At 41.2% G+C, this 14194-nt stretch overlaps 1 long non-coding RNA gene across 1 annotated transcript in view; it reads right to left on the bottom strand.

The window, feature by feature from the left end:
* LOC148819902 (uncharacterized) overlaps positions 1-14194 on the bottom strand; it is a 73685-nt gene that overhangs the window by 44984 nt on the left and 14507 nt on the right. The window contains exons 2-3 of the long non-coding RNA XR_016094190.1: positions 5393-5464; positions 535-589 (exon numbers count right to left, since the gene is read on the bottom strand). This is a non-coding gene — a long non-coding RNA (uncharacterized LOC148819902). The remainder of the gene's footprint in view (positions 1-534; positions 590-5392; positions 5465-14194) is intronic.

Raw genomic sequence — 14194 nt, 5'->3', positions numbered from 1 at the left:
GGCTTGAAATGGGAACTGGCTAGTAACAAAACCAGTACCTTACTGTACCTCCCTGGACAGCCTTATGGCAGAAGAGACACTCCATGTTGTTTCACTGCACGCTACATAACAATACACAGCTTCAGACATTTTTAAAGACATTCAGAATTGAGCTGCAGTACATTCAAATCTAAACAAGTGGCAAGGGACTTGTATGACTTGGCAGACTGATGAATTCATCCTGCCTTTCTGATGTGACAGATCTTGTGCCCACATGTGTTGGGAGGATGTTGCAAATGTGTCTTTGAGTGCAGGAGCTGAAATACAGCTGGAATTGGGACTAGTTACACCAGATTATAATTAAGGAAAAAAACTAATGCCTTCTAGATGTAAAAAAGACTTTTTCCTGCCTTCTTCTCCCAAAGAAACTCAATATGTAGATCTTAGACTTTCGATCTTGCTAAGTGCAAACTTTAATAAAAAAAAAACAGATTGCGATCTGCCTCTGACTCCATTATTCAGCTAGCACAAATGTCACTGTTTTAAAATACTCACAGGATTTCAGTCATATTTTACAGTATATTTTCTCCAGCAGACAATGGCTTCGCTCCTAAAACAGAAACAAAATTTGTAATTAATTTTTGCCATATTGGAAATATTCATCAACATATAGAGAAAAGACTCAAAAACATCATTTTTTTGCACTGTAAGTTATTATTTTTTTTAAATAGTTGTAACTCATTTTGAGAAGAGAGGTGAACATATTCAGCCTTATTTTGCACATATTTCCTGATAAGCTCTTCTATAATTCTTGTAATTTGAAAAGTACTTGGCAGTGAAAAATCTTCATGTTGCAAATAGGAGGGGACTTTTGAGAATCACGGTAAACGATTGCTCTTGTGATTAATAAACCACTTTCATTTAGGCACTTTCAAAATGTCTTAGACGAGCTTTTACGGCTAGCAATCACACTGCGGTAATTTCAGAAATTATGCAATCAATAAATACTTCAATTAAAGAAACCTTTGCAGCTTTCTGTGGCAAACACCTGTATGATAGCTACAAAGTCAAGGCAAATATTTCAATACAAGGCAGGAGCATGCTATCAAAATACACTTCGGAAGCCAGTGTGTTGTTTTAAAACGTTTGGAAACAATACCTTGCCTAACTGATTTTAAGGTGTGCAGTATAACCAGATTGGACTGACTTCCAGAAACGTCTGTGAATCCCATATTTCCTGTGTTCCCAGGATGGGCTTCAGGATTGTCGTGACCCTTACTAGGAACAAGCTGCTTTCTTCGATGGGATGGAAAATGTTACCTTGCTGGATTACAATGTACCACCATCCACGTTTATGAGCCTGAATGTGCCACCTTACTTAGTCACTCATAGTGCATCGTGTTCAAATGTACACCATGTAACTTAGCATTAAATGAACCCTGCAGCTTGTTAGACCATCCTGTTAAATATACACAACATTATGAGCTCATAAGATGCCATTACACATACAACAACAATTTATTAACAACATACGCAAGCTTGCACCACTCACTTTCTCCATTTTTTTGAAAGATCAAAAAATAACTTTTCTAAAGAAGCAGGACCACAAAGTAATTAATTATGACAAGTTTCAAATCATTTGCTCATGTACACATTTTGTGTTAATTGTTCTTCTCTTTGAAAAAGGTTCTCTCAAATCCTGTCTTTGCAATGGATTAAAACTCAAGACAGAACATATTCCTTATGAAGTGAATGTATTTCATACACTTGAAAAAGTCTTGACAAAACCCCCCCCCCAAAGGAAAAAAAAACGCTTACAGTGCATGGTGTTTGCGCTGTACGTCACCTTTATACCAAAGACAATTCAGATCTTTAAACCGCAGCATGGATTACAGATGGGAACATTTCCTATCCTACTTCAATGGATTACATAATCCAGTCCACTTCACTGAAAAACATTGTTTCCCCAGAAACTCTAAAGCTTGAATATTTAAATTGGGTTTGCGTCAATCTTGTTACAGGTGTTAATATTTCACATTTAAAATACTGATCACAGAAGCTTTTTATAAGGACAGTTAAGGAAAGTTATTTAATACTAAAACAGTGAAGACTGCAGCAGCTATTTATAGTCCACAATAACAATCCCTAGTCAAAATATAGCAGATTTATTTGTAATTATTCACACTGTCTTTACGTCATAACATAATAACAGATGCTGGAAAAAAATAAACACATTTGGAACATTTTATTCTTCCAGCATCCTCTAATGCTGAAAATTCCATAGCAGCACAAAGCTCATCTTGTGCAAATGCTCAGCACCTGCTATGGTCACTCATATGGCTGGTTTTCATTTCAAAGAAGCTTCCTGTTCTTTGAGGGTGATCTTTGAAGACGTGGCCCTAAAGATAAGACTGAACAGCACTCTTATTTGTTTTTCACATGGCCTTCAGCTACAGCAGAACTAGTGCAGTCAGACAGTGATATGAGGCTACTGAGGCCAGGTGCTTTGCCTGAATACTTTGTGAGTAATAGGAAATGGGGTGGTGAGTCAGGGAAACAAGCTGCAGAAGAACTGCCACCCTTTGTGTCAGAGTGAAAACCAGCTCTTGGTCCACAATATAACAGAGATGTTCTTGTGAGGCAGGTTTTTTACAGTAGCCAGAATAAAATACCATGTCAAAAAGGCAAAGACATACAGTCTTCCTATTTTCTTTTCACATTATTGATTCAAACCTCACAGGTGAATACATTCAACCACAATTGACCCATTAGCCCATTTCCAGAGTGAAATCACTTATTTGAAGCACTTATGGCAGAAGCAGATATAACCAGTGAGCACTGTAGCTACGCCTAAACAAGCACATCCCAGGACTCCTTGTATCTATCCAAGGTCATGGAACGGGCCCTTCAGAGCACAGCCAGGGTGAATGTCACAGCCACATGTCACCTGTCAAACCCTGACACAGAAATCATCTACAGTATCTCTGCAAGGCATTGATACACCCATCATCCCATAGATACTCCAACTAACTTTGCAATGCTTTCTTTCATTTTGGAGCTAATAACTACCACAAAGTTCCTCACACTTTTTTCAGTGAAGGGGGGGATTAATCTACAGCTGAGGAAAGGTTGGGCAAAAGCTGAAAGTCTCTTCAGATGGAGGGTGAAAGATTTGAAAGATCTGGACACAGGGAATGTCTATGACAACTCTTAAACATTTACATGCTCAGTTCTCTGGTGACTCTAGGTCTCTACCCTTTGAGACTGATCGTCACCCCATTGCAGACCAAAGTGATGACCTCCGGGTCCACTGTTGTCAGCTTATGGTCAAGTCAGGTTATAAGAATATTAGGATATGGAATGCAAGAAAAGACGCACTGAGATCCTATATTCTTAAGGAGAATATAAGTTATGACTTTTTCACAGCAGACAAAGTCATCTATTGTCGCCTTTGTCACCTAATCTCCCTGAACTCCAAACCCAGCCACCAATCCATTCACGGAGCACATGTAAGAAAACCCTGTCCACCTCCTTTTGAACATGTAAGAGGCAGGTGTGAAAGGAATAAAGATCTTGTACAGACACCAGCAGGCACAGAATCACGCCAGCTTCAGATCCTAACTGAGCTGGAGGCTTTTTAAAACCGCCACTGGCAGCTCAGCCAAGATGACAAAAAAATTCTATTTTTTTGGTTTTTCCGCACAAAACCATTATTCTTCTCTTTGTGTAGATGGTCCCTGGACATTTTAGCCGCTGTTCGAATGGCATTCGTAAGCTGATATTTCAAAGATGTTAAAGACTGTATGATTGTGGCTATTCACTGAGATGAGCAGTGCTGCTGTAATCTCAGAGTGGTCTCTTTAGCTCAGCTCTATCTGACGCAGGATATCTCAGTTAGGGAAATGTAAATAACCAGTCAGTGTAGCTTGTGAAGCAAACATGTGAAGCTGTGGTCAGGACAGTCATGTCACCAGGAAAAACGAGTTCCTTTTATTTAGAGAACAAGAAATCAGGACAATAAGGGTTTCGGTATAGTGGTTGGAAACAGCATACTTTATATATTTGATACTCTGTAAGCCAGTGAATCCCTTAGTGTGCAAACAAGGACCCTTCTGAACATTTACAATGGAAAGTCTGCACAGCATGTCCACATTTCCACAAGAATCTAGTTAGATTCATTGTTTTCACTGACTAGACTATTCTGTTACGACTTCACAAACCTCGAATTTGTCTTTCTCAAATAGTGCACCTGTTCAGAGGCGAACAGTGTGGCGCAGTCCCAGGTTAACTTCAATACTACAGTTTAACAGGAGTAACTCACTTATTTCCGTTCTGTTTTATTTTGAAAGTTCACCATACATCGGATAGACAACGTATAGCTCTGTACCAGGAAAAGTGCCTCCAGGCTACCGAGTGTCCAAGAAAACAGAAAAGAAAAACAATTAAAAAAACTTAATAGCTGGGCCGCATCCCAAACAAAGGCGAGGGGAGTGGGGCAGGTTTCTCAGAACAAGATTTAAAATAGATTCTTACGGTCATAAACCAGAAGCGAACTAAACCTTGGCGTCCGTTTCTTTTTTTGTGATTTGTTTTTTCTCTTGCCACAAACTGAGAGGTGGGGCCTCTGAGGGCTGAAGCCCTGCTACATTTCCAAAGGCCACCAGCACCATCCTGACGAGAGCGTCCAGTGACCACGCTGGAAGAGCTCTCAGAAAGGACTCCAGTGTTACAAAACAAGTAACTGGTATAAAATCAAGTGTGGGGCCTTCACGATATTCCACCAATTATCGGTACCAATCAGGAGCAAACCAGACAACGCAAGGCATAAATATTGTTTTTTCCCTGTTCTAACAATATTTTGGAACAAGTCTCACTGAGAAGAGGCCGAGGAGACAACAAGGAAAAGGACAAAAATGAAGGAATATAACAGTCTAACAAGACTCACACAGCAGGTATCCCGCTGCAACATAAATGTTGAGTAATGTCATCATTATACTGAAGGGGCAGGAGAGAAATGATGACATGTTCAAATGTACAAACATTTACACAGAAACTGGATAACAAGCTGGAAATATTTCAGCGGTTTGCAAACCCAAATTAGATCAAAGCAAGTCTGTAATGCAAGTCTGTAAACCTTTTCTGTGTGTTAACTCTATTTGTGTTGTGTTTTGTTAAAAGCATTGTAAAGTACAGTAGTATATGGCCTAAGATGCAGGATCTGACCATTAGAGAAAAACGGAGTTGGTTTCTTACATTCTTGTTAGACTTCTCTGAACGACATTCAGAGCTCAGAAACTATAAATCCAAGGGAAAATAAAACAAGCCAATAGTATAAATTCTCTTCCTGTGGCAACAACCTTATAACTCTGCAGGCTCTACAGATAGATCAGTTAATTACAAAAGCACAACCCACCATTCACTCCAGATATCTTCTGATATTGAATATCTTACAGGAAGCCTGGTTTTCCTCCATTTCCATCTTGCGCTTAAATGAGAGAGAAATAGGAAATGTAAGGCAACTGGCATCAGAACTAAGAATCATCATCATAAACCCTTGCATTGATATAGTGGATTTCACCCCAGAGGATCCCCAAATGTTTAGCATACAGGAGAGGCCCCACTTCATCCACTCAGGAAGTACCACTGCCGCTCTTGAGCGGGGGTCTCAGTACCCTCCGGAGGAACGCAGAGTCGCTGCTGGTGGAGCTGAATTAAGGGGAGGCCAGACATGTGATCTCCAGTGTGGAACTAAACCAGGTCAAATGGGTTAACACTCCGTACTCGTCAAAAGGGGAAAATCCGGGGGATACCAAGATTTCAGATTTCAGTAAGACTTGGACTGCTTTGTTTATTTGCAACAAAGGCCGGGCAGGCAAGCTTGCGAGACGCTTCTTGTCCTCATACACCAGAAACCTAAATGCAGTGTTAGCAATCAGCAGAACCGCGCTTCTGAACTGGCCAGACTTGTCCGCACGTGAGCGAGTGCCAGCGTGGAGCTTCTGAAACAACGCCCCCCAGAACAGAAGGCACTGGGACCCCACACTGGCATCAGCAACTGCATCACGCTTGACTGGAGCTCTTCAGGCAACAACTGCAACCCACAGCACCACCATTAAGACGAGATGGGGCGCAACACATTCTTTTTAAGATGACTAACAGAAAAAATCACAGTTCTCATATTTTTTCCCCATACGTGATGAAGGTTTAAGATACTACCTGGCTTTAGACAATTTCGAAATCTAATCTATCAGGGTGAAGTCACCAGCCTGGCTGCTCTCTGTGGCCGACCACAGACAACTTGCTGTCATTTATTTGAAAGATAAACAACTTCAGGGATTGGTAAATAGCACAGGGTTGTTTGGCGTGGTTTTGAAGATGTTCATTTATAATAAAAAAAAACATTAGACATGATCGTTTTCAGGTTTGACGAAAGACGTTTTTTTCGTGGAAACGAAATGTTAAAAAGATAAGGCCACCACATGTTTCTTTGGTGGGTGTTTCAAACAAAGCCAATATATCACTTGCTCATATAATGACTGCTGTTCCCACCTTATTTTGCATTTCAGACTCCACAGGGTATCACTTTGGCCACAACAAAACATGTTTTTTTTCTTTTACATGATTCACATTTTTTAATTATCTTTACAGGTTTTTGAAATTTTCACACATGCCCCAAAAAAGAACAATTTATTATGAGTTATGTTTACCCTCTTACAAACTCACTGTAGCCGCAGAATAAATGTTGCCATTCTACCTGTATCTTGTTCTTCAGTCCTTCCAAAACGTACTCCTGACAGCACGTACAGAGTTCCCACTTTCACTGGTCATGTTAGATCACCAGGACCTTCCTCGCCCTTTCTAGAGGGCATTGCTCACTTTTCTTGCTCCTTTATGACAATTAATCATTACCTTTTGTATTCCTCCCTTTACTTTGTTTCTCCACAAACGCATAAACAAAGTCAAGCCGGTGGATTTCTTCAGAATAAAACCGTGAAACACAAACCAGACAGCACAGTTGGAAACAGCGTGGAAGTGTATTTATAACTGTAACCGAGGATAAGAAGCAGTTCTTTACCCAAAGGGTTGTGGAGGTATGGAACAAGCTGCCCAGCCAAGTTGTTGAAGCCGATGCCCTGGCTGCTCTGAAGAAACCGCTGGATGAGATTCTTGAATCAATTCAGTCATAAATATCTTAGACCTGGTAATCTCAGACCTGGCCAAGGGAACAGTGTTATTTCCAATCCCCACCAGAACAAACTCACAAACGCCAATGGAAGCTGGAGAGAAGGCATTCAAGTTCAAATCAAGTTGTGATGACATGGATTCGACTCTTGCCATTCACTGAATGCCGCCATTACTCACATATTGTAAGGTTTACTCATTTCTCCAGCTGAACAAGCGGCAATGCATTTAATAAGATGAGTTTTCGTAATGTTGTGTGAGATGTTCTTTAAAGCATTTACTTGACATATTTGCATTCACAGTGAATTCCCAGCCTGCACCATGGCTTTGCTTGCAAAAACAACTTCTACGCTTTCACGAGTACAGAAAATAGTATTTGTTTTTCTCTGCCCTGGCATAAACAAAAGTAGAGCACTTTTTTCTTTTAAGCTGCAGGTGACAAACCACAAAATGCAGCATTTTCACAACAGCAGATGTAAATGTATCTTTTTTTCTTACATCATAAACCAAACCTGGAGAGATTAAACACGTCTCCGACTTTGATCTTTCAAACCCAAAAGAAGAAAGTCAAACAGGCTGATTGAGATGGGCTTTGTTTCGAGGAAATTAATGTGTATCCTTCTACTGCTCTAGTAAAATGCGTGTCTGTTGCAACCTCGCAAGCTATATATTTGTAAAACTGTCAAAGTTTGCTACTTTATCGATACTAGATATTTTTCGTTAACTAGTTCTGTTAAAGACTTTTTTAAAAATCAAAAGAGTTTGGAGTTTTATTTTACTCAGAGACACTTTCAGATGCCTCCTGTCTCAAACCCTAGCAGGTCTCAGCCATTGATTAGCCCCTTAGGGACAAGCCAGTTGAACCCTGTAGCCAAACTAATGCATGTGTTCATTATCAGAAAGCTCCTTGCTCCTGGTAAGAGATGCAGCAACCTGGAGCCTTTCTTTCTTGGACGCCATGTTCACACTAACTAGAATCATTTAGAGACACCAATTAACCTCTCTAGCAAGGAAAGTGGAGACAAATCAGAGCACCTTTACAAAATGAACACAAGTACTCGGCAGAACATGCAAACTCCACACAGAAAGTCCCCCAGTCCACACAGGAACTCAGGATCCACCAGGCGAGAGGCAGCTGTGCTGACTGTTGTTCCACTGCACTGCCTGTATTGTACAGAATTAATGTAATTCATGTAACATACATGTCTTATAATCACAGATTTCCTTTTTTTCATAATTTACAGTAATGGTCTGCTCATGAGTGGAAAAAGACAGGGCTTTTCATACCACAAGACGATCTTCAGGGAGCAAAACAAAAGCTCTCTGTTCACGCCACGGTGCATCACATGCCGTTTTACAGAGATGATTGAAAGAGCTCCCAAAGAAGGATTTCTCCTGTTTGAGATCCATTACCTTATTTCACGGAAGCCCTGTGGCAAGAGCTGCTGCGGCTGCAGCTCGCCCTTCTGTGATAACTCAAGAGGGAACCGAGACATTTAGACAAGAAAAAAGGGAACATCTACATGTGAATCAGCCAAACACACTCGAATTGAGTCAGCATACACTCATGCATTAAGCACCTGCAGTCTGGTTCTCTGCACAACAAACAGCCAGGCTTGAGCTTGACCAGACGAGCTCCCGGTAACGTGAGCCCAGCCCCCTCGTCCCAGACTGATCCCTGGAGCTCCCTCTCTCATTCCCCCAGGAGCTGCTCGTGTCCGTCAGTCAGGTTTTTAGGAAGGACGGATCGATCCTCTCGCAGTTTTGTCGCTCGGGTTTCCTTTGGGCTTTTAGAGGCAGAAGGTTTGTAGGCAGAAAACGAAACAAACAGGCAGAAGACAAGTTAAAACACGAGTCTCTGTGTAAAAGTGGTCTTGTCGTGCAAGTGAAAGGAGATTTTCACTCCTAAAATAAACTGCAAGCGGGTGTAAACAAAATATAATTGTGCAGGCCCAAGATGAATAAAGTAGCCTAAGCAGGGGTGCATGTAAGCCGAGTGTCCCATGATACAATTCACTGAGCTGGTGCCACCCAGCTTACAGCTCTTCTTTGTTCACAATGGAGTCAATACAGAGGAGACCGTAATTATGAACAGTGTTTCTGGAATGCAGACATAATTGTTTTCTTAATACATACGACGAGATAAGGGAGAATGATTCTTTTCTGTGAAATTTTTTTTATCCTTTCAACAGGCCCATTGAGAAGACAGGCTGCTCTTTTTGATAGGTCCCCATCCCAGCTGAAGTTAAGGATCTTTTCGCAAAATATACCAACTGGAGGAAGGCATGACGTGAAACCCAAATGTCTCATTTCAGACCTCATGCTACCCAGGCCTCCCTCAAAAAAGCAGGCACTGCAGGCTGCTGATGATACAGTGAGTCTCCAGCACTTAAGAGCAAATTCCTAGAAATCAAAAAAGATTTGAGTGAAAGAACACATGTCAAAATGTTTTCTTCCCTTGTATTGGAAACAACAACACTGGGGAAAACACGTATTTTGGCCAACAATACAAAGTGAGCTTTACCATACTTAGTACTTTTAAAATCCCTACTGTTGATGCCTGAACTTCAGGTACTGGTGTGGCTGTGAAGAGCACGGATCTGTTCTTGCCTTGACCTGAGTTGTCTGTGGTACAGTATGTCTGGAGCGGTTCACTCATAACCCGATTGTTCCCCTCATCTGCAAGCAACAACAGCACGTTTTCCCAATTCAGGTTCATCTTCACTCATGCGCACTGATATCTGCTGCGCTGCGATTTGAACAATTTCCCCACGACCCGTCTGAATCTCGGTGACCTTCTAAGAAACGTGACTGTCTTGAACTCTAGGAAACGTGTTAAACTTCAGAGACTCTTTGAACAGCTGTCCCGCAGTGTACAGTCACAGTCTGAGAGGGGGGAAAAAGCCGAATGTGAACAAAAGAGCCTGCGCCTTTGTTTCGTATGCTAACAAACAGCGTCCAAGATGCTTTGCTGCACGGTGACGGTAGGGATTTAAAGACAGAAACAGGCCTCCGGAGAAGTCTATAAGCTGGTTATTTCAGGAACTTGCTTGGCAAAATCAAGAAAACCCAAACTCTTTCACCAGCACCTGCGCTTTTCTTGTTAAATTTGGAAACTACAATCCGCCCAGTGTCTGGGAAGCTATGAAAGGAAACCACAAGAGGCCTGGGTGCATTTCTGAGTCACTGCGCCCGCCACTCAATCACATTCAAGCGCCACTATCCATCCAGCCACCTGCTGAGGTGCTGGTCCGCCACCTCTTGGTGTGACGCCCTCCAGAAACCCCCCTCCACAGACATACGACTGCTCCCACCATTACAATTCATTGTCAGGCCTGCACCTCTCCCGTCTCTCTCCGAGTAAAGACAAACCCCCACTTTCAGCTCAACCCTCATCTCCACAAGGGTCACAACAAGCGAATGTGCACAAGGTATGACTCCTGCGTGTGAGCTGGAGTGCCAGCAAGCGTTTAGGTCTCTATAAAGCTCTCATTATTGCAGCTGTTCTTACAAATCTACAAAAAGTCACACCGAAACAGAAAAACAAGTGTCACGTATCACTGTTAGTACAGCTGGAGGGTCTAAAAGGACTCCCCCCCCCCCCACCTCCTTGTAAGAAAGAGAGCTTAAGCACAGAAATTGGATGTGTGCAAAAGAAAGCAAATAATGTATTAATGTATTCATAGCTATACAATGAAGAGAAATGGAAAAATAGCAGTTTATGTTCACTTTGACCCACAAAAGTTTACAATTTTGTGAAAAGATGTTGCCTTGGACACCAGTATCACTCACATAGTGCTGACTATGCCTGACTCACTGTGTAAGAAAAAGCCATGTGTGAGCAAGGAATGTACAGTAAAAGGTTTTTGAAAACTTTCTCTTTAAAAGTATATATAACCTTAAAACAACAATTAAGAACCCTTCATGTCCTACAAGCAGGGCCTTAAAAATGCTTCCGTTAACAAAATATTCATTCTGTGTTGAATTTTAAGCATTCACTGAAGCATTCACCCAATTAAATTGTCAGACTTGGTCACTTCTAGCAAACATGAAATGCAGTTTCACAGAGATACAGGACACAAAACCTTCATATTTCCAAAATGAGTCACGATAGGAGTTTGTAAGGCTTGTGAGAAACCGCTTGTTTGGTATGTAGTTGACCTTAAACGACCTGCTAACCTTGAACATAGTGTAATAAGATAGCAGAATGTCCCATACTGACTGTCCCAGACTGACGAAACTGAACCTTTTTAGTCTTGAACAGAGAAAACAATGAGAGGAGCTAATCTGAGTGTTTGAAAATCAGTCCAATGGACATCATCAGAATGAACAGGGAAACACAGACCAGAGGGCACGACTAGAAACTACATGGAAGAGCATCTAATTTGAAGAATAGGAAGCACATTTCACATCAGGTGGGAACAAGCTGTCCAACCTTGCTGATACTCTGGCTTCATATCAGAAGAAGGATGAGCTCCCTGAATCAATTAGCTACTAGCAAACAAGTGAGCTAAACAGATTTCTTATTTGCAACCTCTCTTATGTTCAAATGATGCAGTCACTGCAAAGCAGAAATATGCCAAAGGAAATCTGGTGTAATTATCAAATAGCTGTAATAAATATCTAACTGTAAAACTACTAATAAAACTGACATTCAGATGATGCCTGAAGTGAGAGGTGATGTTTTTAATTGTAAGATTTCTTCTGAAACACTAAGGGATATTAAAATAAAAAATATGCTTAAACACCACTATTTACACATTTTCACCAACAGTACAAACATTCTCTTAGAGTGTGTACAAGTGCAAAAGAAAAGGGAATCATGGGCTCTGGTACATTACTGTTGTACCCTTGATCAAAGCCCTCTCCTCAGTTTTCGCCTGTAAGTCTCCTGCTGCACAGAAGGTCTACTCTCTAGGGCTTCGTTGTAGATAGCAGTATGTTTCTCAAGTGGCTCATCTAGTTCAATAAAGGATTAAATTGATCCTCCAAACAAGGAAGCCTGCTGCGGGTATTTCTGTTTGCTTGCCTTCCAGTTCCAATTTACATCCACCACAACTGCAAATTACAACCCCAGTGTCCAAAGTCTCTTTGTCCAACAGGTCTCTTACTTCTACCTGGTGGAGACCAGCCACAACGTAGCTGGCTTGTGATTTGCTGGAAGTATATACTGCACGTCATCTGGCTTGACAACCTACTTTACTTGCAATAACAAACAGAAACACATACATATAAGTGGAAGGTCATGCACAAAAACTAAGTGAAAGGATAAAGAGATATTTTTAAAAGGTTTTTAAAATGCAAAGAGGCCCCAGACCAGTTTTTGTCGTAGAAAACTGTAACCTTGCTGCACATCTACGGTCAGGAACAAGGTTTCTGCACGAGTAAAACTACGTGTGATCTAAGAATATCTCTGTCTCCACCCAATGTTGAAAGAGAGGTTGTTCTGCTAGAGATAGAGACCTGTAAGCAAACACTGTTGTGTCTGGAGATTTGCTAGTTTCCTGGGAGTCTTCACTGAGCAGAAGCAGCTAGGGGTCTCCGTCACACCAGACGGTCCCGGGAGTCCATGAGTCACTCATTTACCAAACGGCGCCATTACAGAACACTCCCAGAACAGTGCACCTGTGAAACAAAGAGCTGGTCTACATTCTGAGGGCAAAGTAATAGTGAATGAGTTGGTATGGTAAGTTTAAAGAGGAATACGAAGTATTAACCCATACCCACTTCCAAATTTTCTTCTTCTACACTTCTTTATGCCGCATACAGTTGATATAACTGGGAGAGAACTGATTTTAGGAAAGAAAGTCACATCAGGAAACATTAGGCCAGACGAGTGTACATATAAAAGTCAACAGCTCTCCTAAACCAACTAGTAATGTTCTGCAAAGTATAAATTCCCTAGTTATGAATGGCAGCAAAGATCACAAGCCCAGTCAAACAAGAATACAGAAGAGAGAAGTCAACTATTGAGGTTCACAGTTGTCAGTTCAACAAAAACGTTGGGAATTGTTGCCATCTATTGGCACAAGTATGAATTGCAGCCTTTTTGTCACACGTACAGTGCAATTCCAAAGACCAGATTCTGAACAGTTTAAATGCTATGCCAGAAGAAAAACAATTTAGAGAGCACCCTGCTACTGTTACATTCATAATGCTTTTGAAATTTTAAGAATGACACATAGCTTTCAAACAACAGCAAGAAAGCCTGCATTAAAACCAATTTCTCTACAATTCACAAAATACAATCCTTCAAACATGACAACTAATTAAATGGTAATGGAGCAGTTCTGATGCACGGTCCCTGACACTGGGCCATCCAGATTCCCAACCCTGTTCAGGCCCCTGAGCCGAGAGACACTATATACAGTGCCTATAGAAAGTCTACAACCCCCTTGGATCTTTTCACATGTTATTGTGTTACAGCATAGAACCATGATGTATTTAACTGAGAATGTTTACCACTCATCAACACAAAGTACCGTATAATGTCAAATTAAAAAAAAAGATCCAGACATTTTACTAAATTAATTAAAAATTAAAAACAGAAAATAATTGAATGCATAAGTATTCACCCCCTTGCTTTGACACACCTACATTACCTCTGAAGTGACCAACCCTCTTCTCCAAGTCACAGAATTACTTGACTGGAGTCCACCTGTGTACAGCTGAGGTGTTTCACATGAAATCAGAATAAATACACCTGTGTCTGGGAGCTTCCCTGCTTAGTTAGTGCATTTCCAAGGAAACACTACCCCATGAAGATCAAGGAACATTCCAAGCAGATCCGAGACAAGGTTCTTGAAAAATACCATTCAGGGCAAGGATATAAGAAAATGCCCAAGGCACTGAATATACCTCAAAGCACAGTGAAGGCCATCATAAAAAAGCTGAGGGAACAACTGTGAACCTGCCCAGAACTGGCCTTCCTCTAAAACTGAGTGTCCGTGCAAGAAGAGCCGTAGTAAGGGAGTTCACCAAGAGGCCTATGAAGATTCTATGTTCTGATGAGTCCAAAATTGAACTTTATGTT

The sequence above is a fragment of the Atractosteus spatula genome, chromosome 15, assembly GCF_055471065.1.
Source record: "Atractosteus spatula isolate fAtrSpa1 chromosome 15, fAtrSpa1.hap1, whole genome shotgun sequence".
In the NCBI taxonomy this organism is placed as follows: Eukaryota; Metazoa; Chordata; class Actinopteri; order Semionotiformes; family Lepisosteidae; genus Atractosteus; species Atractosteus spatula.
The sequence above is the reverse complement of the archived record's forward strand: the minus strand, read 5'-3'. Positions and strand labels throughout refer to the sequence as shown.